The 13,794-nt window shown below is 44.5% G+C and overlaps 1 protein-coding gene across 1 annotated transcript in view; it reads right to left on the bottom strand.

Moving 5' to 3' along the window:
- The window catches only part of LOC144784068 (uncharacterized), a 1,315,621-nt gene that overhangs the window by 1,095,639 nt on the left and 206,188 nt on the right, over nt 1-13,794 (bottom strand). The window lies entirely within an intron of this gene.

Here is a 13,794-nt window from a genome sequence, read left to right as displayed (position 1 = left end):
ATATTTGTTTTGAAAATGAGAAACATGGAAATTATGTTTTGAGTAGTACCTCATTTTGGCATATAACTTTAAAGAAACATACTGATTGAATTAATTAAGAAAGTTGAAATACAATTATTATTGTGTGTTTTATATTAATCATAATGTGGTAATGATTCAGCGAAATGTCATGTGGGCCTCAGATGCTTTTTCTGCTCGAAAAGCAGAATCTAGCTGAAGTAGTCTTTCTTTCTTCCTTTATTCTTTATTTGATCCATTAAAATATAGATCATAAAAGTACAAGAACACATATAAGAAAAAATGAGGTGGGGGTTTGCCCATGGCTAATCAATACAATAGTACACTAGTAATTTAATCCATAACAGCTTGTGGGCGAGAAACTCTTAAAATGCCAATTTATAAAGTGCCTAGGTACAATGTTTTCCTTCTTCTAAAACAGGCCCATAAAAAAGAAGCTATCGAACAGCATAAAAGGGTTGGTGGGTCTCTTAAAAAAATAAAATGCTACACAGCATTGCTTAAAATTAAGACGTCTTAAAATAGGGAGAATGAATCTTGCACATTCTTCTTTGTAAAAACCACAAAATAAAACTATGTGGAGATCTGACTGGTTTGAAACCTTATCACAAGGGCAGAGTGGCAAGTCAGATGGTTAAACTTCATTGCGGGAAAGCCCAACATCAGAGGGATTAAATTAATTTGGAATCTTATTAAAATGTATCTATGCTGTGGTATGTTGATGATTCCTAAATAGGAATAATCCCCCACTGGGATTAAATGGGTTTGATGATATTGGGTAACTAGTTTCTTTGCACGGTTAACTTCCTGCCGATCAAAGGCAGCCTCATTTAAGTAGGAAGTCTTAAGTTCATGCTTTGGAATCTTCTGGCATGTGCTAAGGTCATCAAACAATTCTCCTTGCCCGATTGCAACAAAGGTTGACTTCACATACTGAAGCAAGGTAATTTTGTGGGAATTAGCTAGAATCAAGCAATTTTTTATAATATCATATTATAAAAAACATATCCCTGCACCATATAGAGTGCCATAACATGATTGGTGCTAACTTAATGCGACGAGTAACATAGGGAAATCCCAACTCTAAGTGACGTATATCATTTGGGGAAGATCTGGGGAGCTAAACTATGCCCTTGAAAAATCTGTCTTCCAATTTTTGAAGTTGATCTACGGGCGTCATACCCTGCACGCCTGCCTCATTGGAGACAGCGGATACTGTCTTTGTCTGGTAGACAGTTTTGATTGGCTCAAGAGGTTTTGATCCCAACTTCTTAACGAAGCCTGAGATTGCACCCAGACTCCTCTCCATCACTAGAGGCCTGTACTCAACCATACTTGTCCTTGACTGTGCTTTATCAAACATGACCCCGACATAAGGGATGGATTCTTCCACCTTCAGTTTTCTTGTGCCAATGTGGAAGTGGGGTGTTCTTTTGACTGTGGTTGCCCGTGAAGTAAGGGTCGAAGGATTTGGATTCACTGAAGTAGTCCCTTTAGATGCCTTGAGAACTTTTTGTGAAGTTTCTTTTCTGTATTTTACAACAATGGACTCAATTTTGATTTGGCAACACATTTGACAGAAATGGATCAATACTATTGCATACCCAGAGAAAGCGCATGGGAATGGACTGACTGAGAGTAAAATGAAGTTTTCTTACTTCTGAGGAAAGGATGGGAATATAATATAATTGCAAAAGGATTACTTAATGTTTCAGGATTTCTTAGTGAGGTATTGATCACACCATGAGCAGCCCACTGTGAACAACCAAATGGAAACCATATGGGCGGAAGGAAAAGATACTTTGTGGGTGTAAACCGTGAACTTTTGGAAGTATAAATGCCCCCTTGGAGGAGGAATCGGGGCTGTCTGTCATTTTCAATGTTCCCTGCCTGGCACGCTGTCGGACTGACCTTTGATTTTCCTTAATGCCAACCCTTTGAACTGAACTTTCCTGACTGTTTTGAAACCTGCACTTTGCCTGCTGGTAAAGTTGAGTAGGAAATAACCTTTCGGCTGAAGGGTTAACTGACTCCTTTCTGTGGCACGCTCTGCTTCAGTTCTACCGTGATCAGATCTCTGTCAAAGGCAAACAATATCACAATCAATGTTTGTCTCTCCCTCTTTTAGGCAACCAGCAAATGTTCTTATTGAACTTGCATTGCATTGTGTGGCTATTTGTACTAAATGCCTGCTATTAAATCTGATTATGCGATGTGATTTCATGTACTGACCATTCAAATTGAGGTTATAGATAAATGTTTTCCATGAGTAATCATTAGCGTATGTTTGTAATTTTTTAAGTTAGACTTTCTTGTCTTAGAATATGTGGATTTGATGGCAATTGTGAATTGGTGATGAAAATACGCATGTATTTGGCATTTCCTTAATCCAGGTCCTCATAAGGAAATTGTCTCACGTTTTCTAAATATCCAGGTCCCTAGTAGCTCAACAAAAAGATCCATTGAAGGACCAAGGTTTGAATATTAGGATGGTGAATACCTGGAAAAATAGGAAATTTGATAAGTTTATGGGCCCCGTTTTGGTGATAATAATTTGAAATGTTGTAAAGCAATGAAATTTGCTAAGCTTTCCATTGCATCACTTGCTTGGAAAACAGTTTCTCTAAAACATTGTTAGCCAATTAAGGGCCATATGTATCATGCAAATTCGCAATAGCAAAGGCCGAAATTCGCAGAATTTCTGCCTTTGCGAATGCAAATTTGCTAAATGGAATGTATGAAGCAAAACTGGTGCAAAATAAGGAATCGCAAAATTTGCGATTCCTTATTTTGCAATTGCATTTAAGGAATCGCAAATTTTGCGATTCCTTAAATGCAATGTATGTATAAATTTTTTTTAGCAAAATGCCCTTAAGGAATCGCTAGAAGTTGGTGGTAAGTTGCGAATTCCTTGAAAAATGCACATTTTTGCATTTTTCAAAGTGCCATGTGACGCACATACATGCCCTTAGGGCATGTATGTGCGCCATATGTGCACCCATGCATATTTCAGCGGTGCAACAGGGTGTCCTTTGGACACCCCTGCACCCTTGAAATTATTCTCAATTTGCGATTAGCAAATCGCAAATTGAGAATAACTTCCCATTCATTCCTATGGGCCTCCTGGCCCATAAAAATGAATGGGAAAGTATTCCTTAATTGCGATTCGCAATTTGTGAATCGCAATGAAGGAATTCTAAGGAATAGCAAAAAAAATTTGATTTTGTACATACATACCCATTTGCGATTCTCAAATAGCGATTTCTTGAAAATCTCTATTTGAGAATCGCAAATGGGTATCTTGATACATATGGCCCATAAGTCCAAAACAATATTTGTCAATGCAGGTACAACCATTACATAATCAATAGTTGCTCTATCACTTACACAACTTCAATGACTACCTCATCAACTTATAGTTCATATGGATTTTGCCACCATTACATGGTTGATGCCTTTACAATGCCACTTCCTGTATCTAGAAATATAACTCTTAAATGACCCCCACTACTAACCCTAACCACTAGCAAAAGCCACTTGACCCAAACCCTAACTGCAGCCTTTGTTCGAACCCTAACCTCCGCTTCAACACTAACCTCTAATCCCAAACATTAATCCTAACCATGGTTCCACATAAGGTGTGCGCATGCCCTTGCACCCATGGTACCCCAAGTGCGCAGTGTCTTGTGTGAAGCACGCACATACTTCAGTGCACATCACAACCATGTGAGAGACCTTTTCGGACTGCTGTTTATAAAAACTGGAGTGGCACAAAAAACTGTCATTTGCTTCCTATTCTCCTACTTTTTGTAATAGACAAAGTCAGGGCCGTTAATTGCGAGAGTTTAAATATTCCGCTGAAGTCTTTTTCAGCCAGTCTCCTGTGCTGTGAAAATGAAACCAGGCAGTCAGCTAAACAATATCTTCAACAAGGAGCTACAGGGGTATTAGCAGTCAGGTCAAGCCCCCACTCACTGACTTGAATCCCTGTTCAGTTTAAAATGCTCTGTTCCCTTGACATACATCCTGTTACGGACATTCAGAGAGAGATTAAGACACAAAGTGATATGGAGAAGAGAGATAACAAAAAATCATTGGCAGAGCTAATATGTTCAGTTATTAACTCTTTGCACTACCACTCAAAATAAATTATCTTTGTAAGTCTAAGCCCAGAGTGAATCGATCAATTAAAGCCAGTACCGTCTCCCAAGAATATTTTACATTTGCAGAATATGCTTAGACGTGTGCAGATGAACTCGTAACGTGCATTTGCATTTCTTTCAGGCAAGTGGTACTGGCACCCAGGCAGGAAGGCTTGGTTAGGTGACTCAACACAACTATGTGACCTGACACTTTTTTAGAACAGGTCTATCTGGATTTCAATACCTATTGTGGCACCCTCTCTTTAGAGTGCTGCTAGGGCAATTAACATATTTCCTTGTCCCTTGACTTGAATCCATGTTCAGTTTAAAATGTTCTGTTCCCTTGACATACATCCTGTTATGTGGTGTAATGCATGAATAAGTGAGCAAGAAGAAATCACCAAAAGTGTAACCAAATGTGAAAAAATGTGAGGAAAAGATGTGGAGTGCCTCACGGAAGCAACACCATGGAGGTCAGCAGGCAAGGTTCTCACACGCGGACTCTGGTTCTCATCATCAGCACTGCCACATCAAAAAAACAAGAAAAGAAAAATGTAGTGATGGTGAAAGAAAAAATGTGCACCTCTAATATATTTACTGGTGCTACAGAGAGATATCTCTCTAATACAACTGTGTAATGGCCCAAAATAAGGTGTATCGATATCTCAGGGCCACCTTATTTATCATTAAAAACGAGCTACAACACCACTAGCTATACCTCTTATTCCTGCTGTGGTGCTGCTCACTTTTAAAAACACTGTGTTGCCTTCTAACTCCTTAGAGGGCCAACTTGTTTCATTGCCTATGGATTTTTGTAAATTTCGTCAGGGCGAGGGTCAAATATTCACCACACTGCTCATATTTCTTTTGCACGTAACCTGGGGAACAGAATTAAAAACACAGACAACACACATTGAGTAGAACCTTAAAAAATGACCGCTACAAGGTCATTAGTCCTCCAACACTGTTATAGTCCTCGACATTGGTTTACCGTTAGGATGTCCGACTGTGGCATACCGGTGACCCCCTTCATTGTCACTCACACGGTCGCTATCCCCGTGCTGCTTCCTGTCAGCCTGCCATGGAAATGTACACAACTTGAACCTGTAATCAAATATTGTGCCTTACTGTCAACTTTTGCCCTTTAACTGTTTGCACTTTTATGCTAATACGCATGACTCGATAATTTTAATGTGCGTGGTTTGCAGGGACAATGTCTTATTTCAACGCTGTACTGCTATGTATTACATTAGTAACAAAGTAGCTTGCACCAAAGATCTCGGCTGCTGCGCGTTCTGAATTGAAATTGCATATCTAAATGTGGCTCGGTTCTGCCTAATACCTTGCACCACCAAGTGGGACAATGGGAAAATGATGCCCATCCCTCAGCGTTCTCTTCATTCTCGTGTATATACGGCAGAAAAAGAAGTGAAATGCGCTAAAGCCCCCGTTTGCGCGGCACATGTGCAAGAACTTGCGGCATCCCCCACCTCTACTCCTTACCGGTGTTGTGAGTGCGTTTCTCATAAAAATCGTCCTCTCGGTTTATCCGGCGAGTCACCTCCATTTAGAGGGGCTCGTCTGACTTCCGGCGGTCAATTCTCACGGGAACTTCTCCCGTGTTCACAGCCTCGTACTGGCTCTGTGAGTAAGACCTAGAGCGGGTGCCATCTTAACACCCCCTACGCTCTGCGAGATTTCTACTTTCTTTATATGTAACAACTGTCTAAAAATGATAATAAACCAATGGAAACATTAGAGGGGGATTAGTATGGCAATCCTCCATACTAAATTGCTCACTGTTTGCTGACACTCCACACAAATTTATGTTAAACTCTTTCGTGATTCTTTCTAATACACACACTAAAATGCACTTAAGTATTATACAAATAATATCCATTAGTGCTAGGGGATATTGACATGGCATACCATCAGTGAAACGAAGAAGGCTGGGTGGTGCTGGCATTATTGTTGGTTTGCATATATTGAGACTTCTATCTATTAAAGCAGTGAAAGTTTTTTATGATCATGCCTGCTGGTAGCTATGTAACATCCTAACATCGTGAATATTACAAAGCATTTACCCCGGGATGAATGATTGATGCTATCACCCCTTAAAATACTGTTACAGACTGTGTAGTATATAATCTCTTGCTAGTTCACTGGAAATAAGCTACAGTATGCTACAGTATGTCCGCCAGGTAAGCACTTGCATGTCTCTATTGTTTGTTTATAAATGGCCCAGATGTTAATGTGGGGTGCACAGATGGCCTATATGCTTCTCCCTTCATGTGCCAACCTTATTCCAGTCAATAACATCATTCAGTCCCCAGCAATCTACTCCTTCTGGGTAGATCCAGCGTGCCTCCTTTGTTGCCAGTCTTAGTTCCATGTTGTGTCTGTCGCCCACCACTTTTTCTAATACTACCTATTTTAGGTTTTTGTGGTGGTGTTTCTGTTCCTTGAAGTGTTGAACCAGCTTGGTTGACAGTTTTCCTGTATTTTCACTTTGACCTTCCGTGTGGTCAAACCAATATATTGGAGACTATATGGACAGGTAAGCCTGTAAATGACATTGTTGGTGTTAAAATTATTGAATCTGTTGAGATGCCAAATCTTCCCATTCGCCAGTGTCACATTTGCCGTGGGTGCGGTCAACTCACATACCGAACATCCCCCACAGGGGAAATGTCCAGGTGGTATCCCTGTTTCCCATATGCTCTTCGACTGCGGAGAACTAACTGTATTTTGGGAAAATGTGAGGGAAATATTGGTTTCAATTTTTAGCACAGATCTGGAAATGGACATCAATGTGGTCATTTTTGGTAAGAACGACTCCACAGCTGAGGTGCTCTCCCAATCGGATAAAGGTCTATTACTGTATTTGATAATCATAGCCAGGAGACAAATATGTTTAAGGTGGAAAGACCCGACCCCCCAATAGAGAAAGCTGGGTAAAAGCTATATTTAACATCGCCCATAAGGATCAGGGAGATCTGTCAGGGAGACAGGCCAACATCTGGTCCCCCCTTTTGGACTGGGGTCGACATTTACATCTGATAAATTCCTAGCACAAAGGTGGCGGTTTGCCGGTCCAATGATTACAACTGACCTCAACCACAAGAGGTAGCTCGGTGGGCGTGGATCTATGCAGTGAGTCGAAGGGCGCCCAGATCGATCATAGACGGCTTGCTAAACCTGCTCAGATCTAAGGTGAGATGAGGAAAAAAAAAAAAAAATTTTAAAAACATAAATTCGTGTGGAGTGTCAGCAAACAGCGAGCAATTTAGTATGGAGGATTGCCATACTAATCCCCCTCTAATGTTTCCATTGCTTTATTATCCTTTTTAGACAGTTGTTACATATAAGGAAAGTAGAAATCTCGCAGATCGTAGGGGATGTTAAGATGGCGCCCGCTCTAGGTCTTACTCACAGAGCCAGTACGAGGCTGTGAACGCGGGAGGAGTTCCCGTGAGAATTGACAGCCGGAAGTCAGACGAGCCCCTCTAAATGGAGGTGACTCGCCGGGTAATCCGAGAGGACGATTTTTATGAGAAACGCACTCACAACACCGGTAAGGAGTAGAGGTGGGGGACGCCACAAGTTCTTGCACACGTGCCGCGCAAACGGGGGTTTTAGCGCATTTCACTTCTTTTTCTGCCGTATATACACGAGAATGAAGAGAACGCTGAGGGATGGGCACCATTTTCCCATTGTCCCACTTGGTGGGGCAAGGTATTAGGTAGAACCGAGCCTCATTTAGATATGCAATTTCAATTGAGAATGTGCAGCAGTCGAGATCTTTGGTGCAAGCTCCTTTGTTACTAATGTAATACATAGCAGTATAGCGTTGAAATAAGACATTGTCCCTGCAAACCACGCACATTAAAATTATCGAGTCATACGTAGTAGCATAAAAGTGCAAACAGTTAATGGGCAAAAGTTGACAGTAAGGCATAATATTTGATTACAGGTTCAAGTTGTGTACATTTCCTTGGCAGGCTGACAGGAAGCAGCACGGGGATAGCGACTGTGTGAGTGACAATGAAGGGGGTAACTGGTATGCTACAGTCGGGCATCCCAACGGTAAACCAATGTTGAGGACTATAACAGTGTTGGAGGACTAATGACCATGTAGCCGTCATTTTTAGGTTTCACCTGGCGTAGCACTGCGCAGTAGTGCACGCGCAGGCGAAATCTTATGTTAGACAGTACGGGGCTTTGTCCCGCCTCTCTCTTCCATTGGCTAGCTCCATAAATAGAGGCTAGCCATTGGAAGAGAGATCTGTCAGTCATTGCCCGAGCAGTTTCATGGGCGTTCCGGCGATTTTTACTCATCCCGCCCCTTTTAGAACGTCATTGCGTCGGTGGGCGGTGGTTTATTTTATTTTATTTTTATTTTTTTTAGGTCATTCCTCCAGGCCGACCGCCGCCGGAAGAAGTCCAGGTGAGTGCTCCCCTCCCCTCCCACTGTCCATGTGCCCGGTCCCGCCCCCCCTCCTGCTGTCCGTGTGCCCGTTCCCGCCCCCCCTCCCGCTGTCCGTGTGCCTGTTCCCGCCCCCCCTCCCGCTGTCCGTGTCTCCGGCCCCACTTGTAAATGCTTGTTTTCGTTTCTACTGAAAGGCCGCTACAGGAAGAGGTGGGGATAATCGGCGTAGTACCCGGATGTGTTGAGATGCTTGAACTTTGGGGGGGCGCGTGCTTGCTCGCGCGGCGTTCTTCTCAGCCTAGCGACCTTCCTTGTTTATGTCGGCCCTCCAATCAGAGAGTCGTGAACTGCTAAGCATGGGCGTAAAATCCGCTCCGATCGCGGATTTTTCGGATTTTCGGCAAATTCGCAATCCGCGAACTCTCGCGAATTTGTCGAAAATCCGTTAATCCGCTCGCGGTGGATTTTTTGCTTGGTTGCGGCGCGCGGCGTGGTGCACGCCGTTCACTTTCCGTCATTTAGCGTTTGCCGAGTTGTTTTTCTTTGCGAGTGCCGCGCCATTTTGGATCTTGCTGCGTGCTCCCGCGGGAGTTTGGCGCCCGCGAATACGTAATCGCGGCTTGCCACCTTGCACAGCACACCTCGCGAGAGTTCGCAATTGCGAACACGTAGTTGCGGCGGAAAGGAACAATCTCGCACTCGCGAAATAGAGATTTTGCAATTCTGCACAAGAAAATCACCAGCAAACAGGATAAACCTTCAGAAAATTATGATTTTTATCAGAATCACTGCTCAGGTTGACATTTGCATGGCCTTTTTTTTTGCAAGGAGTCCATTTTTGGGGGGGGGGGGAGGAAGGAAGTGCCCCACAGTCTCCAACTTCCTGTTCCTGTCCAGCAGGCTCCTCCCAGTGCTTTGTCCATCTCCTGGTCACTTTCATTTGGATCTGGAGCTGGAAGGATTACTTTTTGTGGGTGCTGCTGGATATTTGGATTTGAGGCCTTTTTGACTGTCTTTGGATCACTTTTGGATTAGAAATCAACTTTCACAAGTAAGTTTGTTTGGGGCATTACAGTTGCTGCAAGTACAATTTTGGAACTTTTTCAGAACATTAAATAAATTATATTGTGGGTAGCCACAGTATCCAGTAGGACCAGGGTTGGTTAGGGGTACATGATACAACTGTTTTGTTGAATTTAAACACCATTGAGGCCATGGATGGGCTGGGATTGTGCTGATTTTATTGTTTTTTGTCGTTTTTTGGGGGCTGCTGGTGTGGCCTTCTGCCCAGGGGTGGTGGTGCATGGACTGAGTGTGCCTGTAGTGTGGTCTCACTCTCTTTAATGTAAACACCATGGATGGCATTGGATTGTGGTGATTTCTGGCTGTTTTTCTGTTTTTTGGGGGTGTACTGTTGATGTGGACTGGCCATGTGGGTGGTGGTGGTGGCCATCTTGAGTGCTGGCTGGTACAGGCAACATGTGCTTGGGGTGTAAGGGGCCATTTTGAGGAGAGGCAGTGTCTGAGGCCTGCACTTATTTTGCCTACTTTTCATCCATTATGCCCAGGGGTAGTGAGTGTTGCATGGGCCTAGTGTTTCTGAGGGGTGTCTTCTTGAATTTAAACACCATTGAGGCCATGGATGGGCTGGGATTGTGCTGATTTTATTGTTTTTTGTCGTTTTTTTGGGGCTGCTGGTGGGGCCCTTTGCCCAGGGGTAGTGGTACATGGACTGAGTGTGCCTGTAGTGTGGTCTCACTCTCTTTAATGTAAACATCCTGGATGGCATTGGATTGTGGTGATTTTTGGCTGTTTTTCTGTGTTTTTTGGGGTGTACTGTTGATGTGGACTGGCCATGTGGGTGGTGGTGGTGGCCATCTTGAGTGCTGCTGGCTGGTACAGGCAACATGTGCTTGGGGTGTAAGGGGCCATTTTGAGGAGAGGCAGTGTCTGAGGCCTGCACTTATTTTGCCTATTTTTCATCCATTATGCCCAGGGGTAGTGAGTGTTGCATGGGCCTAGTGTTTCTGAGGGGTGTCTTCTTGAATTTAAACACCATTGAGGCCATGGATGGGCTGGGATTGTGCTGATTTTATTGTTTTTTGTCGTTTTTTTGGGGCTGCTGGTGGGGCCCTTTGCCCAGGGGTAGTGGTGCATGGACTGAGTGTGCCTGTAGTGTGGTCTCACTCTCTTTAATGTAAACATCATGGATGGCATTGGATTGTGGTGATTTCTGGCTGTTTGTCTGTGTTTTTTGGGGTGTCCTGTTGATGTGGACTGGCCATGTGGGTGGTGGTGGTGGCCATCTTGAGTGCTGCTGGCTGGTACAGGCAACATGTGCTTGGGGTGTAAGGGGCCATTTTGAGGAGAGGCAGTGTCTGAGGCCTGCACTTATTTTGCCTACTTTTCATCCATTATGCCCAGGGGTAGTGAGTGTTGCATGGGCCTAGTGTTTCTGAGGGGTGTCTTCTTGAATTTAAACACCATTGAGGCCATGGATGGGCTGGGATTGTGCTGATTTTATTGTTTTTTGTCGTTTTTTTGGGGCTGCTGGTGGGGCCCATTGCCCAGGGGTAGTGGTGCATGGACTGAGTGTGCCTGTAGTGTGGTCTCACTCTCTTTAATGTAAACATCCTGGATGGCATTGGATTGTGGTGATTTTTGGCTGTTTTTCTGTGTTTTTTGGGGTGTACTGTTGATGTGGACTGGCCATGTGGGTGGTGGTGGTGGCCATCTTGAGTGCTGCTGGCTGGTACAGGCAACATGTGCTTGGGGTGTAAGGGGCCATTTTGAGGAGAGGCAGTGTCTGAGGCCTGCACTTATTTTGCCTATTTTTCATCCATTATGCCCAGGGGTAGTGAGTGTTGCATGGGCCTAGTGTTTCTGAGGGGTGTCTTCTTGAATTTAAACACCATTGAGGCCATGGATGGGCTGGGATTGTGCTGATTTTATTGTTTTTTGTCGTTTTTTTGGGGCTGCTGGTGGGGCCCTTTGCCCAGGGGTAGTGGTGCATGGACTGAGTGTGCCTGTAGTGTGGTCTCACTCTCTTTAATGTAAACATCATGGATGGCATTGGATTGTGGTGATTTCCGGCTGTTTTTCTGTGTTTTTTGGGGTGTACTGTTGATGTGGACTGGCCATGTGGGTGGTGGTGGTGGCCATCTTGAGTGCTGCTGGCTGGTACAGGCAACATGTGCTTGGGGTGTAAGGGGCCATTTTGAGGAGAGGCAGTGTCTGAGGCCTGCACTTATTTTGCCTACTTTTCATCCATTATGCCCAGGGGTAGTGAGTGTTGCATACTTGCATGTCCCTAGTCTTTCTGTGGGGTGTCTTCAATGTAAACATCATGGATGGCATGGGATTGTGCTAATTTTTCTGTGTTTTGTCGATTTTTTGGGGTGTATAACTGAACTGATGTTCCTCTGTCTTCCATTGCTTTTAGGTGCACAAGACTCAAGAGAACCACCAGTGCCAGGAAGAAGTCCTGCAGCGGTGTGTGTGTGCAGCATAACGTCACGCGACGTCACGTCTGGACACAGACAACTCTGCAACTCGTGCAACTGCTGCCTGCTGTTCTGACCTGCTCTGAAGAAGATGGCCCCAAAAAAAGTAACCCATAGCTCCTCTAGCAAGAAAGGTGCCAGTAAGGAGCAGAAGAAGCAAGTTACCAAGGAGACTGGTGTGCCGCCCGCCCCTTTTTTTGGTGGTAAAAAAAAAAGTATGCCTGCAGCAGCAGCGGGATCTGCTGGGGACCAAGCTGGCAGCAGCACCCCCGCTCCATTGGGCTCAGTGCCACCACCACCACCACGCCAACTTAAGTCCAAGCCCTTGAGTGCTGCAGAGGCAGCCAATCTACTTGTTGAATCACCATCGACCAGTGATGTTGGCTCATCGCAAGAAAGCAGCAGCAATGTCCCTCAATCAACACAGGTTGTTGTAGCTCATCTGACGAGTGTTGAACAACCACAGCCGCAACAACAATCACATGTGCAAGGACAAGCCCAAGTACATGTGGAAGGAGAGGCAGCGCAAGGAGATGCGCAAGCAGAGGTGCATGGAGGGTCACAAGTGCCCACAATAGTTGTCCCTCCCGAAGTAGGGGCACATCAGGAAATCGACAATCAAGGCGAGGTATCATTTGAGGAAGCCACTCCTCCTGATGATCCTTCATTGTCTTCCACACCCCTAGCAAGGAAGAGATCAAGGGTGGTGTCTACATCTTCTTCAAGCACACCTCCTTCTGATGATACGGATCAAACTTGGGAACCAGCACCACTGCCGTCTGAGAGTGAGGCACACCATGATCCGACAAAGGTAGTTAAGCGTAAAAGGAAGCTCGTCCAAAGTCTCAGAGTTATGGAGTGTGATGAGGCTCAACAAGTAGTGGCGGATACTGCTGCTGATGAAGACTCTGCCAACGACGACCCAGTCATCATAAAGGTCACTGCAGCCCCAGCGGGCATGCAGCAAACAGACATTTTGACCCTAGCCCGAAGAGCTGCTGAGCGTGATGATGATGATGTTGTCGATGAGGAGGCAGTGGAAACACCACAATCATTGGAGTTAAGTAGTACACCAACTCGTCCCGCTTCCATATTTCTTTCTGGCAAGAAGAGACCTCCATCCACCTCGACCTTAATTAGTGGCGGTGAAAGTGCACAACGTACAAAAGTTGGGCAATCCAGATCCTCCACTTCATCTGGCATTAGCTTCATGACCACCACCACCAGTATCGCCGCCTCCTCCAGGTCCCACAGACACTTCAAGTCCCCAGTGTAGTGTAGTTCCTATCTTCCCAATAGGCTCTGCGCATTGGAATAATACCTACAGCAGTAAAGGCCTAGGCCAGACGTTAACTAGGTCTACTACTGTCGATACTAGACTTAAGTTTTGGGTTTGCCAGCGTAGCTCAGAGTTCGCTAGAAACTTTCTCGAATGTTCAGGAAAGAATTAACTCCCCTGATTAGACAAGAAGGGATTTAGTTTCTGACAACCATAGAACATGACAACTTTGCTCTCCCCTAATCAAGAGTGTATCTCCAGAGTCGTGTGAGCACAAGGCAATTATTTTACTCAGTCAGTACGTGCATTCTTAGTCTCATCAGATTGTAGAGAAAAGGAAGAGACGGGCGTGTTCAATAAAAAGGTGTTATTTATTGATCAGTCTCTTTTCTCGTACAAGAGAAATGGATCGATATTATTGCA

This window comes from Lissotriton helveticus, chromosome 10 (assembly GCF_964261635.1).
Source record: "Lissotriton helveticus chromosome 10, aLisHel1.1, whole genome shotgun sequence".
NCBI classification, from domain to species: Eukaryota; Metazoa; Chordata; class Amphibia; order Caudata; family Salamandridae; genus Lissotriton; species Lissotriton helveticus.
This window is presented reverse-complemented; position numbering and strand designations above follow the sequence as displayed.